This window comes from Macrosteles quadrilineatus, unplaced genomic scaffold, assembly GCF_028750875.1.
Source record: "Macrosteles quadrilineatus isolate MER2022 unplaced genomic scaffold, UCM_ALF_1.0 Scaffold_4__1_contigs__length_99947679, whole genome shotgun sequence".
Classification (NCBI taxonomy): domain Eukaryota; kingdom Metazoa; phylum Arthropoda; class Insecta; order Hemiptera; family Cicadellidae; genus Macrosteles; species Macrosteles quadrilineatus.
Window position 1 is genome coordinate 9,780,348 of NW_026542597.1, and position 10,852 is coordinate 9,791,199.

The following is a 10,852-nucleotide window of genomic DNA, read 5'->3' on the forward strand; positions in this document are numbered from 1 at the left end:
ATCAAATGTGAACCGTACAATATACAATAAACGGTATCAGCAATCTGACACATACTTTCTCCCATAAGCTAGTCAACAACCTTTATTATGGGTAAGCGGTGGGAGTAACTATGTTAATTTTGTGGTAAAAATCACAAACGTTGCAATAACTTTGGAACCGTAATTTTTATAGTAATGAGGGTTGCAATTTTGTTTAGAATTATGAAGACCATAACACATTCATTTGAATCAAAACCGGTTTTTTACAAAATAAGAATTTTTATTTTATGAGATTCTTTATGGGGAAATAACACAGGTTACAATAACTTTTGAACCGTAATTTTGTTCAGAATCTAAAGGACAATAACATACAAAATTTTTATCAAAATCGTTTGGGCCATTTACGAGAAAATCAGATTTTCCATTATTATATGGAGTTTTATGGGGAAATCCCCATTAAAAATCAAAACTTAAAAAAAATGAAAAAATACCTGGAGATTCCACGGATTAGTACCTACATACCAAATTTCATCAAAATCGGACAACAGGTGTGGTCTTTAGCTCTGTACATATCCACACACACACAGACATCACTTCTTTGGGTTCCAGAAAACCACTTATTTGGGTTCAGAGGTACCCAAAATGGATATATCCACTCAAACTCAAAAATTTTGACGAAAACAATACTTTCTCCATATACTATGTATAGGGGGGGAAAGTAAAAAAAAAACAAAAAAAAAAACACACACACATGCATACAGGTACTTTCACTTTGTTTGACCTTTGACCATAAATAGTACTAGACATGCCCATGTTATACTTGCCAGTTTTTGTAAGAAACGTACATAATTGATCATGGACAGAATTTGGTGTTGTAATTTACTGGTTTTTAGGTGTATACTTCGACCAAAAGTTAAATTGGAAATCTCATATAATTAAAAATTAAATTTGGCTTATGGCAGATTATCAAAATTGTTTCCTTTAATGAACAAAAAATCATGTATGTCTATTAAAAATGGAAACCTTCTATACAAAACACTGCTACGTCCACTATTGTTATACGCCTGCCCAGTATGGGGAACTGCTTCATCAAGCTCAATTCGTAAATTGCAGACGTTTCAAAATAAAGTTTTAAGGATAATTCTAAAATGTCCCTGGCATGTTCAAACCCGTCAAATAGATTTAGAACTGAGAATCAAACCTATAGAAGATTTCATCAAGAAAATTACCTTAAAATTCTTTACGAAACTTCCAATAACCAGCAGCATTAGATTTTATACTCAGGTCAACCTTCTGAAATCCAGAGACTCCGACTAAAACCCAGATTGCCTCAAGATATTTTATTATAACCTTTTTTTAATTGTGTTTCATTGGTGGACAGTGCCTTTACAGTCCGACCCGCTAAAACAGTGACGATAAGTGCCTGAGGGGCTAGCCATAGCTGACCTCTACCTATGTTAATGTAATTAATAATGATATTTTGTTTCTTATATTATACCTAACCTGTATAGCAATGTAATGCTGATCGGTTAATAAATTGTAAAAAAAATTAATACTTATAAAGTCAAAGGGGGAGAAGGTCGTGGGTAACAGCATAGACAAAACCACAATCGTGGATAAAACATAGTCCACAGCTAGTTTGTAATCAAACAGTTTTTAGTAAAGGTAAACAGCTAGTTAAACCATAAATTAAGCGTAAGGGAGTATGCTTAATCTATGGTTAAACTAAGTGTCGCCTTGAGTTTGCTAATGTAATATTTAGCTCTGAGAACCGTTTTGTCCCTTTATAAATCACATTGTTGACAATCTTAAGTAGTCTTCTCTCTTATTTATGATACAAACTAATGAACAGTTATGTGTTGCCTTGTAGCTTCCATGCAGACGTTAAATATCGTGTTAAATTATATTAAAATACTCTACAACTGAATTGATGATTCTGTTTTAAGAGGATTATTTGTTTATAATGATTCTTCTTGGCTCGGTTATAAATTAAATCATACCTGACTCAAAAGATCAATCTTTCCTACTGAAACCTTTACGATTTTTACTGAACGTACAAAAACATTTAATTATATTTGACTTAAATTTAGGAGCATTATTTTTTGCAAGTAGTGTGTCATTTCATTATTTTACCTAATTACCTTAAAATCACTACTTCTTATTACTTTTGAATTAAAATTTAAAAAATTAAAACACATTTCTGGTATTGTGAATGTATGTCAGTGTAATACAAGCCTAATGTATCAAAACGCCTGCTGTTGCTGAACAGTCAATATCTCATCATTATTGAGCTGCTGGTCGTGTGGTTACATTTGCAGGCGTTATATTTTATTCTTTTTCCTTTATTGTCCAACTGGATTTCTGTCGAATATACTGTACTGTAAACACCTAGTTTTAAACCAATGATTGCGTTATTATAAATGTAAGTTTTTTTTATTTAGTACATTAAAATAAAATACAACAAAACTCTATTGGTAGAAACACAATGAGGAGCAAGAACTTCGTTTTCGATATGTAACATCGGCTCTATAGTTAAAGTTTATTCGGATGTATTTGATGCGGATGTATTTTATTGTAGAACTAATATCAAAATACATTGTATTTTGTGTATATTTTATTTCATTAAAATTGTAAACCACTATAACGGTTAACTTACATAATTCACAATGCTTCCATACGTAACCCTTCATTGTGAAGACATTATTGTATTTAGTTTATCATATTTTATAATGCTAAACAATTGGATGTTCCGATTGCATTGTAGAATTAGGTACCGTACTCAAAAATATGATTGCAGAAAGTTTAAAATCAAATTCTATTCAGGCAAAATGTCCGTATTCTGTGATGGCAGTCTTGCAACAGTCAACTAGAAATATAAATTAAATAAAGAATGACAATATTTAAACTTGATAGATTGTAACAAGAATAACAAATCGTTTCTACTGACTATAATAACACTGATGGCCATGATTAAAAAATATTTTTTTGTAAACTAATAAGTACAAAGGAAGCCTAATTAATTACATATAACAAGTGAATTGGATAGGTTTAAGATGTATTAGAAAACACCATTCTCTAACATAATCTGAGTATTCCGTCCACTATTAACGATTTCATATTGTTAAGTATTTATTAGTTTTCTTTATTTCAATCATATTTCAATTATTCCAAACAAGTCAATCAAATTTAATTAACCAATGTTTAAGTTTACAGTTTATTATTATCAAAGTTTAAATTACAATTCATTTCAATATTAAAAATTATCATATGTTATTACATCAAATTCTATTATATCACATTTTATCTTGAAGAATATTTCATTATTAAGATTGGCAACACTGTTAATGTAAGCAGTTTAACTAACTCTAAATGAATGTTCAACAATTAAATTATTTCAAAACAAAACATGTGACTGTGATGAAGATAAGAAGGAAGCCAGAATGAACTGATGATAGAAAATGCATGGTAGTAAATTATTTTATCAAAGAAGAAATAAGGGGAAATTCGTTGACTGTTAGATACTGTGTTATTACGAAAATTACAATTAAATTCAAGAAAATTACTAAGTAGGCCTATATAACATTTGTATTAATCAAGATTAAAGAAGTTACCAACAGTTATTGATATTTCTTTTATGTAATTAACACAAATACAGTCCACTTATTCAAAAGTCAAAACGATTTTTACTCATCTATTTTAACCATTAGGTAAACTAACAAATTTTTCAATCAATTATCAAAATTTCATGAAACATATAGTAAATAATAAATTGCACATATTAAATTTTATATAGTAAAATCTTTATTCAACCAGATTTTTTTCCACCTAAAACTTTAACTATTTTATTTACTGTCCTGTGTCGTAACTAATTCTTACGGCCGAGCTAGGACAAACATATTTTTTAAGTTTTACGGCTTGAATCAAAACTTTAAAGCCAGTTCACTAATTTGTACGATATAGATGCGTGTTTTTATATATAATAGTTATGTGGGAGTAAGGTTTAGAGAAGCCCAAGAAGCCTTATCGGGAACAAGCTTTGCATGTGCGTATTAAATATTACGAGTAATGTCCAGTGGTCGAAACTCGACCAAAAATATGTAATGTACTCACTTATGTTAAATGTTTCACCCACATTGTAAATAAAACATGTGATTGGAGTATCTTCCATTTTGTTTTGATTTTCTGTTTATATTTCGTTGTTATTTCGTCACCAGCATGGCAACTCATAAGATCCATGTTAATTTTTCAAATTTTTAAACTCATTTTTTGCGCTTATCTTTGAGCCTATTTAAATTTATAAAGGGATTCTGCACACCTACAGTAAAATAGCTTTCTAACGGTATGCGTAGATTTTCCCTACGATGCACACGAGCTGAGAAAAAAGGTTTTAAAGAAACATGCTTGCCTATTAATATATAGATAGATAACATTCCTTAACTATAACTACAAATTGTTATTATGTGTGAATGTATCACACTAAACATTATTCTTTTAATACATTTCCTCCTAACAGGATTACCTTTCATGTCTATCCCTAGCCAACGTTTCAGCAGAGCGTCCGTCATAATAATTTGATACATACTAATCAGAAACACTAAAACTCCAACCCCTTACAACTAACCATTTACATCTGGAAATTCGATCTTTTCACCATTAACATTTTTCTGTGTGAACATTAAAACTAGTAGTTTCTCGCAGAGGGTTTGAGAGTCCCGACCTGATTTAAATGAGCGAGCCGTGTTGGGGTGTCTTCCTAGGGGTTCTTGGGTCCTTGGGGTCGATTTTGGCACCCAAAGCCAGGGGGAGGAAACAATACCGACCTAGGCTATGCAGTGAATGCCTCATATTAGCCGGGGGGAGGATCTTAACGGCACAGCTGCGTCTTGAGCACATGCCTGCCTAGTGCCTAGCCATCCTCAATGCCTCATCTGCATAATTTCAATATGATTCCACTGAAAGTGATTAGGGAAAGAGCTCAAGAACCTCTTTAATAGGGTCTTATGCAGCCTATCCTTACATAATACGTGAATGTGATATCTACGAAACACTACTCCTCCGTCAATAATGGACGGATTGTTACAAACTAGGTGTCAAAATTAAGTATTTCTTGTGTAGACGCCCCCTTTCACCAATTCCTGTAATAAAAGTCCTCGGGCTTTGCCCCACAGGCCATCAAATTCCCAATGTATTTCTTATGAAGAAAATATTTTTTTTACTTAAACAATCCATACAATTAATACGCTACATGAAACTTTGTCGGTTGAACTCTTTCGCCATTTCTTAACCGATTTTATCCAGTGACGTCTCATTGGAAAGAGCGTGTCGCGTAGATTTGCAAACTGACCTTACAGTTTTGAAAAAGTCCCTTGGGCTCTGCCCCAGTGGCTGTTAAAGTTCCCATGTAATCCTTATGGAGAACATAATTGTTTACATTTTGATCAGCTACATATATGATTTATTTGCTGTTATTTATTTGTCAATTCAAAGTCTTTTAAACTCATCGGAAATTATGATGACTTTTATTTGTTTTTAAATAACTACTTTACTTCTTTGCAATTGCTCGATTTCGAGCAACGTGTTTACTAGTTTGTATTAATTGCATACAAAAACAGCTGTTCATAGTAAACACATGATGCACACAAGAGCGTTTGTTTTCAGTTTCAATAACTGGAGTGGAGTGATTGATACATTATCTTTGAGTTAACTAATTTAAGTGATCGGAAATTATGACTGTTATTCGTTTTGAGTTAATGCCTGTAATACTTTGCAATTGCTCGAATTCAACAACAGGTGCACTAGTCTATAATTAGTGATAGCTCTATGTAGGCTAAATATTTTTATATGTTGTAGATTTTGACATAAATATGTTTACACTTTTAGGAAGTTTTTTTCATATTTTAATAGGTATATTATAAAAACGAAAGTACAAATGTCAAACAGTCGTGAAACACAAAGTAGTAAGAAAGGCAACTAAGTTTGTCAACGATGTGACTTGAAAAGTGGCAGAACAACACTTGAAAGTAACTGCTTCAGTGACTTCACAACTGATATTTACCGTCTTCTGTTTTTATTACCTTACTTACTTAAATTATTGTTCTCATATGGAGAGCAATTAATTAGCAACACTTGTTTGTGTTATATTCACCATCTGCTTTTGCCTTTATTGCTATGCTGCTGTCTAAACTTTTTTAAATATACATAGTATATATATAATAATTTATTTTAAGTACATTCTTTTTTGACATAGTTTTATGATAGGATATTAAAAGTGCACTCCACTTTACCTTCAAGAAAATTTTTATTGTAGCCTATATAAGTTTTTGATGATTTTTGAATACTAACATGTATAGACATCTATATGCCTCTTTCAAATCAATGTTTCAATCAAAACTAAAATGTATAATAATTAAATGAAATTTAAAGAAAATTATTGATAAGGATGACTGAAAAACATGTAAATAAAGTCTTATTGCTGATCAACATCAAAGAACATAGAGAGTATCTATATTCCTATCTGGGTAGATGAGTGGATGGAGCGCTTGCCTTAGAAAAGTCAATAGCTTTTTCTTGGTTCAAATAACTTATCCCAGCTGACCTTGATAATAAGGCTGAACCACGTTCCTGGTAATGTTATTCAGTAATAAATCTGTCATCTTATTCATTCTACAATCATGATTCACCTTAAACTACACACCCTGACGTGTCGACGGCGTTAAAATCTGATCTTATCCGTCTTTTTATGTTGAGACCAATACAACTAGACATTTAAACTTGAGATTGTGGGTTTGCTCAAATAATGGTACACTTTAACTGTGATATAAAGATACACTTCAAAACCACAAAGTGTTGAGCCGTCAACCGATCGACATAGATAAGTGCAAAATGTAAAATACAAAAATGTTTTATTATTTTATGTTGTCTGTTGAATTTTATTTGTTGGTGTGATAAGGCATTTGTATCTAATCAGTTATCAGGTGTCCAATGTCATTTACACTTTCTTTTGTATTTTCTTTGTAAAAAGTCTTTGAAAAATTATCGTGATGGTTCTCAATTTGTCAATTTCATACATATTTAGCTACAATTATTGCTATTTTTACTGTTGTCACGTAAAAACTCTCTATTTACATGTTATCGTTTATACTTTCACTCATAATGTCAATCTTCTTTTGTTGTGCACTAAGACATTTACCAATGTTATTTAACTAGTGTTGTATAATAGTGTACTGTCACTGTTAAGATAAATAAATAGATAAATACAAAAGAGTAGTTTTTGCTGTTTGTGAGTTGTAGTTGTAGCTCGGCATACACATGAGTGGTATACGTGACAAGACGTTACCTCAAGCGAGGAGTCATTCAAGAGGTCAAGGGGTAATTGGTCTCAGAGTAGTCTGGAGTACAGACTGTCTGCAAACATCTTTTCCTCGCACTACGACTTTCGTTTTCTTTCCATATATGGTGGATGGGTTTACTTTATTCCCCGTGGGTTCAATACATGGTATTTGTAGAAAGTATTGTTTTCATAGAAATTTTTGAGTTTGAATTTTGGGGGGATATGTCCGTTTTGGGTCACCGACTACACAGAAAAGTGGTTTTTGAATTGATATCTCTGGCATTTGGTGGGTACAAATCTATTGTATCTCCAGGCGTTTTTTTTTTATATTTAATTTTAATTAAAAACAGAACACTCGCATCTTCAATAAACGGCACGAACGATTTTATTAAAATTTAGTACAGGGTAGCCCAATTAATTATTATTTACTAGTTGTACAAACTTGCTCTATCTTCAAACTAATATTCCACCATTGGTTATTACATATTCCATTCGTCTTTGCATGTTTTAACCATTCCTGAACATTGTTGTGGAGTAATGTCCATTAAAACAGAAGTTAAATTATAAGCAGTCCAGTTTTTATGAGTACCTTTTTGGACCACCCTGTATGTTGTAGCCCTCACAGCTATAAAAAATGGCACAACACCCATTGCTGTGGAAATTACGGTTCAAAATTATTACAGCTTTTGTGATTTCCCCCATAAAAAATCATAGTACTCCCACCACTTGCCCACGATAAGGGTTTTTGACACGCTAATAGGAGTAAGCATGTGTCAGACTGCTGATACCATTTATCGTTCTGTTGTAGTTTATGAGACATAGAAGGTTCTATAGCTTACAAAAAGCTTTTTTCTGAGTTTGGCTTGGTTTAAGCTGGGTTTTCCTAGGCGCGGAATCGGCGAGCGGAGAGAGGAACGCGGAGAGCGTATCCACTTGTCTTAGGCAATTTAATGTTACTGTTTTCCTAGAAGCGGAGCGGAATGCCATGTTAATTTCAATTCCGCTCTCCGCGTTCCTCTCTTCGCTCTCCACTTCCGCGCCTAGGAAAATCCAGCTTTAAGCTGGGTTTTCCTAGGCTTAAGGTAAGGGTATTCAACAGAAAACAAAATATGTTCAACGCACTCAGTCATAGGCTAGAGTTCGACTATAGTAATGTTATTCTGAAACTAACAACAAATATAACATGAAAATAGAGTATCTAGAGAGAGAAACAGAGTATAGAGTATCCATATTCGATGATATTTACAAGTTGACATCTTATCATGTTGAACTTGAATCAAATGTATGAATTAAAATAAACGTAGGACCTATATGAACGCGTTGGTCAGGAGCGCTGCTTCCATTCCAGAGTTATGTCACGTACACACAACTTGTAACTGAAAGGATAACTTCTTAACTACTGCTTTCAATTTCTATGGAAACATACGGTTAGTATTTTTTTAAGATATTACAATCTACTATTAGACATCTTATCCATATAGTTGTAGCATCGATTTAGAAGGGTGCAAGAAGACTCCTCATTGTAATGTAGATACAATTTAAAGTCTGTTTAAATTTGTGACATTTGAGCACTAGTGTTGACAAAATGTTTGCTATTCTTATTTACATTATATTTTTTGATTAGTGCTTTACTCTCGGTGTATACTATACGAAAAGAAATGGTTTTTAAGTGGACATTGTTATATTGTTAAAATCCTATACTGAGCAATGTTTGCTTGTATGTATGTATGCTTGCTTGCACAAATATATCGAAAAAGGCTTCGACAATTTCTTTCTAATGTTGTAAATAATTTATTTTTGGCCTAAAAACGTGTTTCATGCAGTTAAAACTGCCAACGAAAATCTAATTACGTAAACAATTATATTGAAAGTCAAAAAAGTTAAACAGTGAGCCTTATGGGTTACTACTTCGGCAACGAAATAGTGACGAAAATCGTAAACATCAACAAAAGAAAATAAATAAATATTACAGCTGATTACAACAAACCTTAAAACAAAGAGGTTTTTAATTTATGACAGAAGGACAGTGAGATGATATCCTTACTGTTGTTAGTGTAATAGTAAACCGGTGGCACAGTTGATTTATTGGGTTGGAAAGCTGAGCAAAGCTCGGTCCTCTAACTTGTTTTAAAAAGTTTTACATTTCAAGATACAAAATGCAGTAGTGAGCATCAAAAAAGCCCTCTGTGTAATACGGACTGAACCAACTTAAAATAATTGCCTTCAGATGATCTATGAGATATATATATAAAAAAAAAAAAAACGATTAATCACCAGTCTATGAATGGAAATAAACGTATTTGGATAACTCACTGGCAGAATGTGCAGATCCTAACCATAGATTAAACATACCCCTTGTGTTAGTCAATAATTTAACGTATAAAAACTGAAAGGACGATGTCTTTCAACCTGTACATAAATGTATGTCAATAGTTTTTTAAAGGTATAGTTCAATAAAATCTTGTTCCATTGTACAATTTAGTAGACAGTTTATTAAAAGAATAAATTTATTGAGCCAACGTCAGTGTGCTTCTGCACCAACGAGTGAACGTAAACTGCTTTTTACTGTAAAGACAATTGGTACTCTATTGACCAAAACCACCATGTCGTTACGTAGTGCGTGCCAGGTCGCGACGCTGCCCAACCAATCTACATTGCAAATAAGGCATGATTCTACCGGAAACGGATCTGGACCAGATGTGACAACAGTTACCGACACCAGGTGGTACCAGTGCTACCACTACCGGTAACTCTCGTGGTGTATGCCTCTAGTAATGAGATGGGTAGGTAATTAGCAAGGGGATTCCTCGGGCTTAATTGCACTTAGATACGGCTGGCGGCTTGTGCTGGTAGAGTTAAATTGACCAAACAGGAATTAAAATGAAATTACAGTGGTAAGGGATAAGTTGGTCACACGCAAGGTATTAGCGAATAACTTCGAAACCGCTCTTGATCAATTAAAAAATTGTTTTAGAAAGGACTACGACCGCCTGCATAGTAACATTATTTTTAGGTGGTCTTTGTTCATAATCTGCCTCCACTTATTGTGAGGCGGAGTTGCTTGGTTCGGAAGAGGTCTACTGGCCTAACAGAAAACTTAGAATCAAACTGATCCGGTGTTCCTAGACCATTTCCAGTTTCTGGAGTAAAATTTTCATTAGGTTAGTAAAGCTGATGGATCGAAAGGTATAATATGGAATTACTAAACACATGAGTTATCCTCTTTCTGTGTTTATGAATAGTTTAACAAATCCTCACCAATGAAAAAGCTACTTCTCATCAAGCCGAATCTTTCTCATGCCAATTGAGATGGATGCAATGTAGAGAAATTGTAGAGATTGTAATTGTGTAATTAGAGATTGAAATTGTAGAGAAATTGAGATGGATGAGATGTATTTCAATACAAATGAATAATGTAAATGTATAATGTATAATGTATAATGTGAATGTAATTGAATATTGAACAGACAACGAAGTGAGACTTCTTGAGTAGTTTGTAGCTAATTAAGATTAGCAGATGTTTTGGCCCGGACGATTTATTTT